The sequence below is a fragment of the Tamandua tetradactyla genome, chromosome 7 (assembly GCF_023851605.1).
Source record: "Tamandua tetradactyla isolate mTamTet1 chromosome 7, mTamTet1.pri, whole genome shotgun sequence".
Classification (NCBI taxonomy): Eukaryota; Metazoa; Chordata; class Mammalia; order Pilosa; family Myrmecophagidae; genus Tamandua; species Tamandua tetradactyla.
Genome location: NC_135333.1, coordinates 66,626,944 through 66,644,090, shown reverse-complemented (window position 1 = coordinate 66,644,090; position 17,147 = coordinate 66,626,944). Strand labels below are relative to the sequence as shown.

At 45.6% G+C, this 17,147-nt stretch overlaps 1 pseudogene across 1 annotated transcript; it reads right to left on the bottom strand.

Moving 5' to 3' along the window:
• Positions 1-4,136: 4,136 nt before the first annotated feature.
• Positions 4,137-7,585, bottom strand: LOC143691374 (tubulin alpha chain-like; annotated as a pseudogene). The gene is made up of 2 exons (XR_013179500.1): positions 7,016-7,585; positions 4,137-5,586 (listed from the first exon to the last, which is right to left on the bottom strand). The product of XR_013179500.1 is annotated as a tubulin alpha chain-like (transcript).
• Between the last annotated feature and the right edge of the window lie 9,562 nt (positions 7,586-17,147).

Here is a 17,147-nt window from a genome sequence, read left to right as displayed (position 1 = left end):
CCAGCGAGAAGCCAGGATCTCCTGATGGAATGTCTCATCGGGGCCCGAGGCTGAGCACAATGGCTCTGACCACAGGCAAGGGGACACTGTAACCTTAGTCTACAAATGGACACTTGACCAGAGTGTCTGCTTTCCCTCCTTTCCTCAGTGTTCAGGGGAAACACAAATGCCAAGAAAATAAGCTGAGAACAGGTCATGCAGTATTGCTCTTCTTTTGTGCTGAAAACAATACCCCAGAGATTTTGTGGCATCTGTCCTTACTCAGCCAAAACTTCTATACTGGGCTTCCCTGTAGTCTCATATGATAGGAAATGATGCTAAAAGGAAAACTCTGAGGCTTGCAAAACCCTCAGTTGACTAAGGTGTTTATTAGGGAATAAACGTATACTTAAACACACAACTTTGAATGGCTCCCCAAACTAGTTTGATGCTCAGTTAAAAAAAAAAAAATCAATCAACCAAGATGTTCCATTCCTTGAGCATTCCTAGTGAAATCTCCTTGAAAGAAAGACTTCCTTTGGGAAGCTCAGGCTGTTGGGAGGTTAAAGAGTCACAAGGGCTGGCCAATTTAATTGTTTATTATAAACATTGATGGTTAGCCACTAATTTATTTTACAAAGAACGCAAAAGCCCTCCCATGTAGGAGGTGGGACACTTTCCATCCAACAAGCCAGCCATATAATCCCATGGGACAAGCTCACTCCCTCCCTCTTAAAGATGGGCAGAGAAGGCCCAGCTGCCATCTGGGGGAGGCCGACCTTACACATGATGTCATTCTAATAGCACCCCAGGGAGGAAATCAGCAATCAGCCCATTTCAAAGATGCCCCAAGGGGTCTGCCACAATCATAAGTAATCCTAATTTGGGGGAGGGGATGCTATTCTTTGGGTAGGGGAAATAGGCCATTACCTCCAAGGCAGTGGTTTGCAAAATGGATGCTTTTGCTGCCCCTCCCCTCTCCAGGAGACATTTGGCAATGTCTAGAGATATTTTTGTCATCATAACTGGGGGAAGGGGTGCTACTGGTGTCTCCTGGATGCTAAACATGCAGGGAAGCCTCCTACAAAAAGAAAAAAAAGAAATTATCTGGCCCAAAATGTCAGTAGTATCAAGGTTGAGAAATCCTGTGCAAATCTCTTGGATTTGGCATGAAATTCTTATATTATCCCTCATTGAAAACCCAAATTAGAAAGTATAGGCTTCGAAGAGAAGCTTCAGATGCTATTATTAACCCTTACACCTAAAGCCCCAATCCCCAGGAAGTCCCTGTGGGAATGTGATAAGGACAGTGTCATGAAAGGGCTAGAGTGTAGAGTTGGCAGGGGACTTTTACGGCCTGGCAGTATTTTATGGCCTGGCAGTATTCTTTGGCCATTTAGCACTGAGGGTCCTCTGAGCTCCTCCCACAGTGCTAGGCAAATAACATACCTAGAAACTCTAAGTCTTCTATTATTTTAATAGGGAAAAAGCCGACCAAACAACAACAACAAATAAATGAAAAATAATCTATAATTCTATAGGCAATAACTAGAAGTATGGTGGAAGGAGAGTGGTAGCAAAATTTGAGAGCATAAGAGAAAATAATTATTTTTAGCCTTCTTCACAGACATAAAAGTATACTTTTCTTAACGTGCTATATGCTTCTTGGTTTGCTAATAAAAGTAAGTTTGAGAAGTTAAAAACATAAATGTTGTATAAGGAAGCACAAAGAACTCTCTGCAAAAAAAGCTATTTCCCCATGTTTTCCAAAAATGGTCTTCAAAAGTCTTTAAAAACTTCCAAAAAGTTACTCTTTTCCTAACTTTCATTTTTCTTCCCATGTTTTACACTGATGTTTTCTTTATTGGCTAGTCACATTCCCATTATTTGGTTGCTCTTCCCCTCAGGGCCATTATTTTAGTCTTAAGGATCTCATACCAAAAACCTGTCTCCCAGCCCAGGTAGGACAACCCATTGCAAGACCTGTTGGTACTGCCCCCTTGTGGTCATTTCCTTAATAATAACAATTCCATCACTAGACAAATGTTCAAGAACGAGCCACAGGAAAATGGTGTGTTGGGACTGGATGCTGAATTAAAAATGAATAGATCAAGTGCTTGCCTGGAAAGAGCTCACCATCTTTTATGAAAAAAGATTTAAAATTTTAAAAAATTTAATTCTGCTCTAAGTTGGAACATATTTGGGGTTGCAGAGGGAAAACTGATTCATGGGAATGGAGGGGATGGAACGACTCACGCAGAGAGGGCCATTGGAGCTGGGACAGGAAGGTTGAAGGACACATGGAGAAGAAGCAAGGCTACTCTAAGCTGAGAGAAATGATTGCGCACAGGCCGTGGTTGAGGTAGGAAAGTACAAGAAGAGCTCGGTCTGGTGGAGAGGTTAGAGCACGGACTTGGGTGCAGACAGGGTTCAGGTGTTGGATCTACCATGACGCTAAGATTGCTCGTTGTGTCTTTTCTTCTCTTCTTTTCCCATATGGGCAGGCACCAGGCATCGAACTCTGCCTGCTGAGCCAGCGTGGCCCTCGTTACGTCTTTTAACGTAGCTGGGCCTGAACTTTCAGATTTTGAAACGCAGGCTATTTCCTTTTACTTCCCTTTTATTCCTCCTACAGCTAAGGCATCACATCAGTTTTGAAAGTTGTATGTGTCGAGGTAAGTTATACTAAACATGGATTTCACTTTAAGATAGTAAAGACAATGTGATAAAATATTTGTCATTAAAACAACTGCTGCGTAGCTCATTAAAAGAGAGTACGTGGCCTTCCCATTCCCCGAGTCCCCCCAGCGGTCGTGACCGTGGCAGACTGAGAACTCTGGTTGAAATGATTTTACCCCTGGCCTCCCAGGAGCGGCAACTCCGGCTGGGTCTGAATTTAGCAGGGTGTGGGCACCTCACAGCAAGGATGAGGGAGGAGGTCCTAACAGTCGCCCACACAAGACCATACCCTGCAGCCAAAGTCCTGCATTAATCCGTGATCCTCCTACACTGTGACTGGGGGCAGGGTCAGCCCCCTAGTTATAAAGAAGAACCAGCCTCCTCCTGACGGTTCTTCCTGGGGAGAGCTCAGAGGGCCGCCGCAGCCGGTGGCGACCTGAGCTGAATTGCCTGGGCTAAATTTAAGCCCCCCCGGGGACCCTTCCTCCCGATCTGGATCCCATTGGTGGTCTGTCCATCACCCCTGGAGTCCTGATGAGCAGGGAGACACGGTATTTGCTGAGAAGCGTTCCCAGTTCCTTTAGGATATTAGGGGTGGAGGCGGGAGGGAAGGAGCTGCAGGCCTGTGCTTTCCTCTCCCTTTAAGGCAGAGGAGTGAACCCCACATTGGAGGCTGGGAGGCTGGGGCCCCTGAACCTCCCCCTATCCCCACTGCCCCACCACGGCCCATTTGTGGAGCAGCGAGGAGAAGTCTGAGCTTCATGAGAATCTGTCACGTCTGGAGGAACCCAGGTGAGGGCCAGCTGCACCTCCCTGCAGAGCTCTGTTAAGTGCAAGGCGAGATCAAGACCTCAGACCGGATTCTTATGCCCCCCACCCCCACCCCACACCTTCCTTTTCTCCAAGCTGCTGCTTCCCTCCCATTCAGCCCTCCCACCCGACCCACGTGACATCCTGACACACACACACACACACTGTGGGCGCCGGAGGCAGTCCCAGCTCTACACCAGACTGAATTTCATACAGCTTGTTTTCAGGATCCTCAGCCTCCTTTTCTGTGCATTTTTTTTTTCACACTCCTACTGTAGGTCTGTCAGATTTAGCAAATGAAAATATAAGATGCCCAGTTAAAACTGAATTTCAGATAAACAACAAATAATATCTTGGTGCGAGCACGCCCCATGCTATGCTGGGGACATATTTATACTAAAAACTTATTCATCCTTTCCTGAAATTCAAATTTAGCTGGACGTTCTGTCTTTCATCTGGCAACCCTTTCCTAACGCCTTTCCAGTACAGATCATTTACATTTACAAATTTTTTTAAACTTTTCTTAAAACCATTACTTTGAGACATGATGGAAAACTTTACAGTTACACGTGGAAAAGTAAGACATGACCACAATTTAAAATGAAGACAATCTAAATAGAGCTTAAATGCCTGTGAGCTGCCATACTAGCACAAGTCCTGGGGGCGTGACATGCTGTGGGCCTCGGAGAAACGGGAATTAATATTCCTCTCCTTCTTCCTTACCCTCTCCTTCAACAGAATCCACACCAACCTCCTCATAATCCTCAAGGGCAGCCACGTCCTCACGGGCCTCAGAAAACTCTCCTCTCTCCGCCCCCTCACCCACGTACCGGTGAACAAAAGGCACACGTGGCATACGTCAGGCCAGGTGCGTGGTCCGGGCAAGTCCAGGCCTCAGCAGTGGCTGTGGCGTTGCTCAGCATGCACACAGCTCGCTGGACCTTGGCCAGGTCTCCACCAGGTACCACAGTGGAGGCTGGTGATTAGTGCCAACCTTGAAGCCAGTGGGATGCCAATCCACAAACTGGATGCCACGCACGGTCTTGATGGTGGCAATGGCAGCACTGACATTTTTGGGAACCACATCACCACAGTACAGCAGGCAGCAAGCCATACATACAAATGTGACCCTGTGGCGAGGGTCACATTTCATCATCGGGTCGGTTGGCTCAAGGCAAGCACTGGCAATCTCTGATGCAGAGAGCCGTTCACGGTAGGCTTTCTCAGCGGAGATGATGGGGGCATATGTGGCCAGAGGAAAGTGGATGCAGGGATAGGGAACCAGGTTGGTCTGGAATTCTGTCAGATCCACATTCAGGGCACCCTGGAACCTGAGGGAAGCAGGGATGGAGGACACGATCTGGCTAATAAGGCAATTAAGAATGGTGTAGGTTGGGCGCTCAATATCAAGGTTCCTACGACAGACGTCATAGATGGCCTCATCATCTACCACAAAGGCACCGAATGAGTGCTCTAGGGTGATGTGGGTGGTGGGGATGGAGTTGTAGGGCTCAACTACAACCGTGGAGACCTGGGGAGCCGGGTAAATGGAGAACTCCAATTTGAACTTCTTGCCATAATCAACAGAGACATTCCATCAGCAGGGAGGTGAACCCAGAGCTGATTCCCCCACCAAAGCTGTGGACAACCAAAAAGCCCTGAACACCTGTGCACTGGCCGGCCAGCTTGCAAATTCCGTCCAAGAATTTGGTCAGTGATCTCTTTGCCAAGGCTGTAGTGCCCGCGGGCGTAGTTATTGGCGGCATCTTCCTTACCTGTGATGAGCTGCTCAGGGTGGAAGAGCTGGAGGTAGGTGCCAGTGCGGACTTCATCAATGACCGTGCGTTCCAGATCTACCAACACTACCCCGGGCACGTGCTTGCCGGCACCCATCTCACTGAAGAAGGTGTTGAAGGAATCATTTCTTCCCTCAATGGTCTTGTCACTTGGCATCTGGCCATCAGGCTGGATGCTGTGTTCCAGGCAGTGGAGCTCTCAGCAGGCATTGCCACCCTTGACACCAGCCTGGCCCATGGGGATGGAGATGTACCCATGCATGGTGGCTACGGTTCAGAGGCAAGGACAACAGGAGGAGATGCTGGGTCCTGGCTACTGTCCCTGAAAAGCAAAGAGTCAAGGTAAGTCATGTGTTGAGCTAACACTTACAAAATGAAGCAGAGTAGCATGCAAGTGAAAAAAATATGAAATTTCTAGTTAGAAGGCCTAGTTTTGGAGCAAGCTCGATGCCCAGCTGGTAACCTTCAGAAAATCACGTTTCTCTCTGAGCTTCGTTTACCTCGTTTGAAATGAAGAGATAATGCTGGTAAAGCCAGCTGCACAGTGTGGATTTAAGAATCAAATGGTATAACATCAGAGTATATTTCTTACAGACATTAGTTATGTCTTTGCTGTAACAGTGACAGGTTCTGCCCACTCCCATTTACAAGCGTTATCTACCTAAGTGATTCTTGAGAGACAAGTGGACAAGGAGCAAACAGGGGGGCCTTTTGAGAGCCCCAGAAATCTCAATTGCTCCAGGCAGCCTCCAGCTCCTTCGGTGTGCGCCATCCACAGCTGCCTCAGGAATGTTGGCAAGGAGAAGTTAAAGGGGCTCAGAGGGAATTCTAGCTATGATTGAAATGTCCCCTGTCTTCACCTCCACTACCATTGCCAGGATCCTTTTTTCCTTTTCCTTTTCCTTTTTGTTCGTAGCCCAGGATTCTGATGAACAAGGAATCCTGCTTGGAAGCTGGCCAGGATGCAGGAGCCCCCAAATGTATCTGTCTGCCACCCAGAGCAAACCCTGGCAGTGTGTAGCAGCCCTGCCTTGCCATTGGGATGCTGAGTTGCTTCCTAGAGGCACCTTTAAGGTGGGGCTTTTGGCACCTCACTGTGCTCAGACCCCTGGGAAGGAATTTGTTCTAAGTAGAAGACCTACCGAAAGGACTGGGGCTCTGGGGGGGCTGTTCCACACCAGAGGTGGGGGCATCTTGGCTCCGGTGATGGGTCCTTTGGTGGAACCTGCGCTTGCATATTTCCCACGTGAAGGGACCCATGTTGGCCACACGTGACTTGGAGGATTTTCTTAGGGAGCTCCAGTAAGGAGGGGCCTGAAGTCTGGCCACCGCCTGGTGACCTGGCATCTTGGCACTTTGCCCAGGTTGCAGGGTGGAGTCTGTCCAGCCCCTGCCATCAGGATCCAGGCAGGAAGAATGAGACAATGTGAGAGGGTTCAGTTACTAGGGCCCAGGGAGGTACTTGCCTTGGGGGCAAAATTTAGGGGGGTGCTAAAACCCTCAGCAATCAAGAAAAATAACATTTAATGTAATATGCTTAAAAACAAATCAGAGGCAAAAATCCATGATGAACAAAATATCAAAACTTTAAATAAAGATGATTGGTATTAATGCTTTTTCTAGACCATGCCCTGTGCCTGTCCACAGTCGTCTCTGTGTAAGGTGACCTAGGAGCCAGGCACACAGCCAACACTGGGCAGGGACGTGCAAAACCCACCCCAGTGCCTGCAACTCCCAAGCCAAGCACTTACCGCAGCCAAGCACTCGACCGCCAGGGTCTCTCCTTCCCCCATGAGAAGTGAAGCTGAGAATCCAGATCCTAACCTGCCCAGCTTCCTTCCTTCCTCCCTTACTCCCTCCCTCTCCTCTCTCTTCCCTCTTCTCCCTTATCCCTGCCCCTCTCTCAAAGTCATTGAGTCTTATTTTGCAGCAAGAGCTGTGTTACATCCTGGGAATACAATCCTGACCAATAACAACCAGCGACCCTGCCCTCAGGGAGCTACTGGCTGGTAAGGAGACTACCAACAGTTATCCCAAAATCATATAAATGAGGATATGATTACAGATCAAGGCAAATGCCAAGTGACGCTGTGAGAAACCCCTATCAGGGTGATCTGACCCAGTTAGAGAGGTGACAGAAGTCGTCCCTGGGGAAGGGATGTTGGCTGTGGGTGAGGGACGATGGGGAGAGCTTTCCAGGCAGAGTGGTAGCAGTTTGTATTTTCCAAAGATGGCCACAACAATAGCCCCCACCCCACATGTTTACTTTTTATAATGTGACTTGGACACTCCTTGCACTGAAAGATGGGGAGCCCTCCGTGTGAAGTGGCACTGTGTGGCTTCTGAGACTTGAGTCATAAACAGCATTATGACTTCCACTTGGCTTTCTCAGGACACCTGTTCTTAGAACCCAGTCACCATGATGTGGGGTGGCTCTGGTCAACAGTTTCAGTTGAGGTCCCAGCTGACACCCTGTGTCAACCACCAGGCATATGAATGAAGAAGCCTTTGAGATATCTCCAGCCACAAGCATTGTCTGCAACTACATGAGGGATCCTGAGCAAAAGCCACCCAGGTGAGCCCAGTCAATGCCCAGAGCTATGATATGCAATAATAAAATGATGGTGTTGTTTTCATCTACATACATTTAGCAATAATTTGTTTTGCAGCAATAATTACTGGAACAAATGGAAATAGAAAGTGCAAAGGCCCTGTGGCAGGAGAGCAAATAGATGGGGAATGCCATAGGGTAGTATGTGCCTCATCTTGGCCTTTTATTAACATGGGAGTCTGCCCTTGAGTCCTATACCCAACCCAACATCTCTACCCTCCTTCATACCCTTCCCCTAAACCTACTCTTCTATTATTCTCTTCTTGCTAATAACACCATCCCTACTTGGTTGCTGAATTCAGTGATCTATGACTCCTCCCACTCCTTCCATGATCACAAGAGCTTCCACGGATAAGCTATGCATCAGGCATTGTGTATACACATCTCACTTAATTCTTGCAGCTGCATCTCTCTAAGGTGGGCACTTAGAATCCATTCCCCTGGACAGAATGAGGGACAAGATGTTGAGGAACTTCTTTATACTCACACAAGGAAGAAGCAGAACCAAAACGCACACCCAGGAGTCAGGCTCTAAGCTTGGGCCTTTGATTACTGCATTGCTGCCTTCTTGAACCCAGGGGTGGGTGGCCATTGCTGGGCCTCATAGTGCCTTCCAGGGCTGTTCAGGACAACTGCAATAATTGTCTAACTTATCCCTCAGCCTTCTCCATCGTCTCCCGGCAGTTCTCCTCCAGGCTGCCACTGGAGTGACATTTCTTTGGCCCACATCTCCTGCAGATGCATTTAAACCCCTTTTCCAGTCTAACATTGGGAGATACCAATACCCACCCCCTACACCATCCACACCATCATGCAGAATTCACTGCCCTCAAAAGTCCTGCCCCTTCTGACTCTCTACCTTCTGCATGAGCTTCTCCTGCTCCATGAATTCCCTTTTCCACCCAACTCAATCTTTCCCACCCAACTCAAATGTCTCCCCATTTCCCCTCCAATGGAAGCTTTCATGAGGTCTCTAGCTTGGGCTCCTTTGTGTCTCTGTACCCATTTCTCACATGCACCATCAGTATCTGTGTCCTTGTCAGCTTCCCCCACTTGTGGTTGCTTCTTGACAGCAAGGATTGAATGCTAGTTCCCTTCATATCCCCAGCCACAAACTCACTAAAAAAAATGCTCATTGAAGAAACGAATGAATAGATGAATATACTTGGAGTGTGTGGAATGGGCTAGAAAAGTAGTTAGAAAATAAATAGTATCAATGCATTCATAGAACGAGCCCTTTTTTTCACTTGCTGAGAGGAAAATGCTGAATGAATGAGTGACCGAATGGCATGCATTACTGAGCTCTGCTTTGGGATGCCAGGTTTTCTAGTCCAGCCCAGCAGACCCGGCAGTCGTTCCAAGACCCCTCTGGCCTGTTGCCATGATGGCACTCGAGGACAGCGATCCCTTCCCCCACATGCCCTGGTTTCCTCACCCTCCCCTTCCAGAACTTGTGAGTAATTGGAAAGGAAGCTGATGGAGAAAGCCCTACACAGCTGATGAAATGCTAGTAAATGGCGTCTGTCACTGGCTGGCCCACAAGATAAACACCAGGCCAAACTCCTGATTCCTGTTACCTTTAGTCCCATGCTGTGGTTTATCGTAAGCATTTCCCTCTCAGCCAACAGTTCTAGGAATCAGGCAGAACACGGAACGCTCGGACTGGGAGAAGCCTAGAGGGACAGACAAGCCTACACCCCCCTCAACGTGGAGCGTAGCCCAAACACCTGCGCGGTTCTTAGCCGTCTTCAGGACGTTGCCGGTAGCTTGCCTTGGGGCAGCTGTTCTGGAAGTTCACTTGCAACCAGCATTCCTCCCCATTCATAGCCTCTAGAAGACGGACCATCTGGGGCCAAGCCTGTCTTCACCATTTCCTAACGCACAATCTGGGACAACTCACCTGACCTCTCTGAGACTCAGTTTCCCCATCTGTAAAATGAATGTGACTGTTAGTATCACCTTCCTCATAGGGTTGTTCTACGAATTAAATTAGTAAATATTTCCAAAGTGGTTAGAGCAGTGCCTGGCACCTAGTAAATAGTCACTGCCTGTCAGCTATTATGGCAACCCTTTTGGGGACACAGACGTGTACATACAAGTTAGTGCTAAAAGAAGCAGCCTAATTATGTCTTTTCATATATACTATATGTTATAATCTGTTCCACACTTTATCTCATTCAAGAAAACATAAGAATGAGAGATGGTAAAGACAATGATTTGATCCCAGAACTAACCACACAAAGCTGAGAGGAGCCTCTGAATCCATCCAGTACAGAGCCATCACTTGGCAGAGAAGAAAAATGATATTTAAGGAACTTGTCTGTGGCATCTTTTCTTTTTTAAAAAATGTTTTTATTGAGAAATATCCACACACATACAGTCCAACCGTATTATACAATCAATGGCTCATTGTATCATCACATAGTTGTGTGTTCTTCACCATGATCATTTTTAGAACATTTGCATCACTCCAGAAAAAGGAATAAAAAGAAGAAAAAAGAACTCATGCATCCCATACCCCTTACCCCCCCCATTGACCACTAGTATTTCCATCTACCCAATTTAATTTTCCCCTTGTCCCCCTATTATTTTTTATTCTTTTTTTTTTTTACTCACCTGTGCATACACTAGATAAAAGAAGCATCAGACTCAAGGTTTTTACAATCACACATTCACATTGTAAATGTTATATAGTTATACAATCATCTTCAAGAATCAAGGCTACTGGAACACAACTCAACAGTTTCAGGTACTTCCCTCCAGCCACTCCAATATGCCATAAACTGAAAAGGTATATCTATATAACACATAAGAATAACCTCCAGGATAAGCTCTCAACTCTGTTTGAAATCTCTCAGCCACTGACACTTTATTTTGACTCATTTTTCTCTTCCCCCTTTTGATCAAGAAGGCTTTCTCAGTCCTATGATGATGGGTCCTGGCTCATCCCCAGTAGTCAGGTACTACATTTCCAGGGAGATATAAACCCCTGGGAGCATGATGTTTTTCTAATAACAAAAGTTGAGATTAGATCCTTAGTCTTTTATCTCCCAGCATAATGTACATGTTTCTACACCACACAGAGTAGAAAAGATGCTTTTTCCTTGGCAAGTGTAGAAGCATGGGGTGAGGCCCTGGGAGAACTGAGTCAGGTCAGAAACCAGCCAACCTCACAAGTCAAGCAATTATCTCTCACAAGGTGGAGACATTTTCTGCTGACCTTAACTGTCTGAAGACAGAAGGACTCAAGCTCTTTTACAAGTCCCCAGTTCTAGTCCCTAAGCTGCATTTTGTTGGTGGATGACTTCGGGTATCTCATTTGCTCCTCTGGGCCACAGTCTGTATATTTGTATATTCAAATTTCCTAAGATCTCTTTTATGATAAAGAAAAGCCACAGGGCTCCTAAAACAGCAAATGCATTTAGTCTCTGATTTTATGAGGTGGGAAAGTCCACTTGGGGCCTACGTAAAAACAACTGGGAAAGGTACAATCCCCAGGGAGAAGGTTAGGAGAGCCCTCCTCTGGGCACCTTGTAAGTGCTCCACAAACATGTCACATTAACAACATGTGAGGAAGTAGTTTGTGTTTCCATTGACTTTCTCTTCAAGTGGGAACCTAGCGTATTTATCAATCCATTCATTTATTCAATCAATCATAAAGCAGCTGCCAGGTCTTCACACAAGCGTCGCTTTGAACTGGGCACGATGGAGGATAAATGCAAAGACAATTGACAGGAGAAGTTAATCAGCCATGGGGGGGGGGGGGGCTGGAGTAACGTGTGTGTGCAAGTGTCAGTGAAGTGAGTGCCCAGGAGGGGAAGATCGGGGTGGGCCTGAGAGCTCGTGGACGCTCCGTGGCATCTGACACGCTTGCACTGGATCCTGAAGGAGAAGCAGAAGCTGAATAGGAAGCAGAGTAGAGGATCCAAGAAGCCACTCTGGGGTGAGAAATAAAACAAGCCCAGCTTGGGGAGGTGAGGCACGGGGTTGGTGATCTGAATCCCATTTCTCAGCTAGATGGCCAAGGACACGTTAACTGACCTCCCTAAGTCTTAGTTTTCCTGCCTATGAAGATGAGAGATTTGTTGGGAAGATTCAAGAGAGCATACACAATACACGGTTAAGTGACTCATACGTCTCACCCACTGTTTCGACTTTACAGGGAGGGAAATGCCCCCGTGGGTGCGGAGGGTGGGCCCAGGACAACCCTGATGGTATCTGGTTGAGAGTTAAACCACTCTTTTTTTTCTTTCTTTCTTTTTTTTTTTTACATGGGCAGGCACCGGGAATCGAACCCAGGTCCTCCGGCATGGCAGCCAAGCATTCTTGCCTGCTGAGCCACCATGGCCTGCCCTTTTTTTTTTTAAAGATTAATACTGGCTTTTTTTTTTTTTTTTTTTTTAAACATGGGCAAGCACCGAATTGAACCCGGGTCCTCCGGCATGGCAGCCAAGCATTCTTGCCTGCTGAGCCACCATGGCCTGCCCTTTTTTTTTTTAAAGATTAATACTGGCTTTTTTTTTTTTTTTTTTTTTAAACATGGGCAAGCACCGAATTGAACCTGGGTCCTCTGGCATGGCAGGCAAGCATTCTTACCTGCTGAGCCACTGTGGCCCACCCAGAGTCAAGCCACTCTTGTGCTGAGGCATGGTCTGTTCTGGTCAGTAAAATCTCTCTGGCGGAAATCTGAGAAACTTGACCTAGCACGGTGCCCTCTATAAAATGCAAGCATTCAATAAGCATTGTTGGATGGGTGTATGGACGATCGGAAGGGCTACATTATTATCCCCAAAGATTCCTTGTTTGCCTGATTAACCAGAGAATCACCAGCTCTTCCTTAAACCAATTATGTCTTTCTGCTAATACCACTTTCCAGAGTGAAAGAAATATATTCATATGTATATCCCCCATGTTAAAAAACAAAAAACAAAGCTACATGTTCCAAGTCTAAATCTAGGCCCTCTGAATTTTTCAAAATGAGCATCCTTGCCCATCATTGGTTATAACACAGCACATTTAAGTATTCCTTCAGAGATCCCATACAAACTGGAAAAAATAATTGCAATGTATGTTCAATTATTCAGCTATTCCACTGGTCAAAGCTCAAAAACTTGAAAGTTAGAGCTGTTTTGGTCCACAGCGACCACCTGGTCTGTGTTTCCAACCTGGGCTACATATTAGAATCAACTGCAGACTTTTTTTTTTTTAATTGTGAAATATAACATATATACAAGAAAGGATAAATTTCAAAGTACATTGTAACTGGTAGTTATAAAACAGGTTTCATAGTTTGGTATGGGTTACAATTCCGCAATTTTAGTTTTTTTCCTTCTAGCTGCTCCAAAACACTGGAGACTAAAAGGAATGTTGATATGATAATACAGCATTCGTACTCATTAGCTAAATCCTACCTTCTCTGTTATAACTCCACCTTCTCCTTAAATCTTTCTCCCAATCTTTAGGGGTATTTGAGCTATGCCCATTCTAACATTTTCATATTGGAAAGGGCTGTCAATAATATGGGATGGGGAATGGAACTAGTTGATCTCCTGGAGAGGCTGGCCCCTCTGAGTTTCAGGACTTATCTGGCCTAGGAACCCATTTGGAGGTTGCAGGTTTCCTGAAGGGCTTTTCAAACATTCAGCTGCCTGGATTCCACCTCCAGAGTTTCTGAATCATTTGTTTCGGGTATAGCCTGAGCATTGTTATATGTTGCGATTCCCTAGGTGATATAATGTCCAGCCTGGGTAGAAAATGAATAAGCCTGGCCAGCCCTCTCATTTCACCCATGAGAAAGCTGAGGCCCAGAGGGTGTAAATAACTCAAGGCCCACGGCTATGTGGGGATGATACTGTTTTCAGACCTGGCAAGAATGACATCTGGTTCCCACGTGTGAGCCTCTGAGGCAATGTGTAGGTGCTGCCCCAACATTCCCTATAATTGTGTCATAATGAGCTTAAACTTCCTCTTTGAACTCAAGGGAGTGAGAGAACTGTCTTACCCTTTCACTATTTTCTCCTCTATACAGCCCTTGCGCTAAATGGAAGTGGAACGGAGGAAAGAATTAGTACCACTCTATAATTTTATAAATATAAATAAATTGGATGAGTTCAACATTTCCCATCTTAATTGGTACAACAAATCCCATCCCAATTGCTGAGCGTGGTCTACAATAGATGAGTTCAACATTTGGGGCTTTTTTAGTAGTCAGTCCAGATGATTACACGATTTTTTTTTTTTTTTGAGAAAAATCTTCACACACATACTTTCTATACAGATTACATGATTTTTATGCTTGCTTATCCCACTTAAGCTGGCCAGGAAGACCAAAAGTCTTAGAAAATGGTGAAATGAATGGCTTATCCACAGCAGGGCAAGACAACTTGTAGAACAATTGAAACTAAGTCAAACAGATCACATTAACCAAAATGATTCTTCTACTCAGGCCTCATTGAGTTGAGTAAACAGGCCCTCTTTTTTGGCCTCTTGTAAACAGCCTCAGTCATATTTATTTCTGTTGAAAACTTCTTCACATCAGTACATGGGTGCTCCAAAGTAGCTACTAAAATTTCCTTTAAAAGTGCTCTCAAGGAGTGGTAAGTGATAGAGGGAAAAAATAGGGGGAACAAAGGTTAAAATATATTGGGTAGACGGAAGTACTAGTGGTCAATGAGAGGAAGGGGTAAGAGATATGGTATGTATAAGTTTTTTCTTTTTATTTCTTGTTCTGGAGTGATGCAAATGTTCTAAGAAATGATCATTGTGATGAATATACAACTATGTGATGATACTGTGAGCCACTGATTGCACACCAAGTTTGGAATGTTCATATGTTAAGAATGTTTGTGATTGTATGTTGTTTTGTCAATAAAAACACATTTTTAAGAAGTGCTCCCAAGGGTACACGGGTGGTTCCGTGGTAGAATGCTTACCTGCCATGTGGGAGACCCGGATTCAGCTCCCAGACCATGCACCCCCCAAAAGAAAAAGTGCTCCCAAAGTTTCATACTCATGATTTCTGAACTTTCTAATTTTCCATATGATCCACAGTTCTGCTGCTCTTCCTTAGCAAGGAAATAGAGAATTTATAACAAATCACGTCCGCAATTTGGCAGGCAAAGCCTCCAGATATTGCCCTTATTCTTTCTGTCCTCATGATTCAGACCCTTCCAGCTTTCCAAGCATTCTTGGAAACGGAACCACACTCTGGGTACACTGCTGACAATTGGGGTAAGGAATTGGGGGGGGGGGTGGTCAGCAGGACCCCTGGCCCCTGCACCTTTGCATGGTTTCGTTTCTCAGGCAATTGCATCTGTGCCTGGACAAAACATTTTCTGAGAAATGATCATCATTGCTGTCCTCCTTCCTGGACCAACTTTGGCAGATGTTAGCCGGAAACAAGTCTTTTCTACTCTTTACGGGAATGGTAGCCTTGTTGCTGTTTCTGGAATCGGTATGCTATTTATGCCTTGCCCCCTCCTTACCATAAAGAAGACGGGTCTCATGCATGAGCCTCATCCATTTATTCAGCCCATTTATTCAATAAACATTCATCACGTAGCTCCTGTCTGCTCAGGCCAGGGTTTGCATTATGGATGGGGGTACGGTTACTGCATGGTTAGGACATGCCTCGTCCTATACCTGTGTTCTTCCTCACTGCAAAGACAACACGAATGGAGAGAAAGAAGAGCACCATTTCCAGAAGACAATTGAGTGCAGAGCAGCGTGACTTTGTACTTTAGCTACCTTTGTGAAAAATGGCATCCAAAAAGTTTCTGTGCATAAAAACTTTATTATAAGTATACTAAGCAAGCTAGCTTTCAAAAAGCTTATGAGAGGGGTGGTGCAAGGATAGCTCCATGGTAGAATTCTTGCCTGCCATGCAGAAAACCTCGGGTTCGATTCCCGGAGCCTGCCCATGCCAAAAAAAAAAAAAAAAAAAAGCTTGTGAGAAAGAATGCAAGCAATACCAGAGATCAGTTAGAGCAAGTCTTGAATCTTATCTTCCTTTAAAGTTCCAGGAACTTTTGATCTCAGTCTAAATTTTGCTTGAAATTTAAAAAGATTCAAGAGGGAGAGATAGAGAGAATACTAAGAAAAAGGCAAGAAAAGATGACAAAGTCCGCAGAATAGTTAAGGGTAAATCAGATAAATGCAGAGCCTATACAGCATATCTTTAAATATTGAAATATAAGCTACCCTCTCAAAACTTATAAAAGCTTTAGAAAATTTAGAAATAAAGAACAAGTGTTACCACTTTTTACAGCAGGTAGTAAATCTATAGAATTCATTACTCCCAAATGTTAATATAGGTTGAAAATAAAATTCAGGTGGGGAAAGAACTGTGGGTAAGTTAACGGATGAGCGACCATCACGGGGAAGTTTGAGACTGGGTTTTTTGTCTTAGTTTGTCGGGGTGGCCACACCAAATACCATGCACTGGATGGCTTAAACAACAGCAATTTGTTGTGTCACAGTTTTGGAGGCTGGGAGTCCAGAAGCAAGGTATAGCAGGCCATGCTTCCTCTGATGCCTGTAGCGAACTCCTGTGGTTGTCAGCGATCCGTAACTCAAGCTCTGCCTCTGTCACATGGTCGTCTGTCTCCTTCTAGCTCTTCCTCACTCCTCCTTGTCCAAATGTCCTGTGCTCATAAGGGGCCCAGTCATGGTGGATTAAGGCCCACGCTGACTCAGTTTGGCCTCATCTTAACAGGATTGTCAAAAATCCCATTCACAAAGGAATTCACCTGCAGGACCAGGGGTTAGGACTTGAAAAGATCCCTGTGGGAGACAGGATTCAATCAGTAACAGTGTTCCTGACATTTGAGGCCAAAAGCCGAAAGAATATGCCTTGGCCTGGGCTCTGTTCATCACTGTGACACTGGCCACTTGTGGGAACTCAGCAAGTCGCCTCCCCTCCCTGTGCCTCAGGAGCCTCCCCTGAAAAATAAAGAATGACTGGATGCCCTCCTGGCCCCTTCCCTCTTGTCCATTCTGAGAAATGATCTTTCGGAGCTGCAGGAGGGAAACAGAATACTAAATACCCACGAGTGAGATTCATAGACTAATTCTGGTGTTCTAAAAAGAAACCTAGGGTGAAGTATTTTATAAATAATTCTGCATTTGGTTTTCTGCATTTGGGTTTGTCTATGGTCTTGTATCACTTTTGCATGCGTCTTGAAGCACTGAGAGGTTCTGGAATCCACAAGGGACAAGAGGGGCCTGAGTGAATCAGAAGAAGCATCCTGGAAAATGGGTGAGCCAGGTGAGCC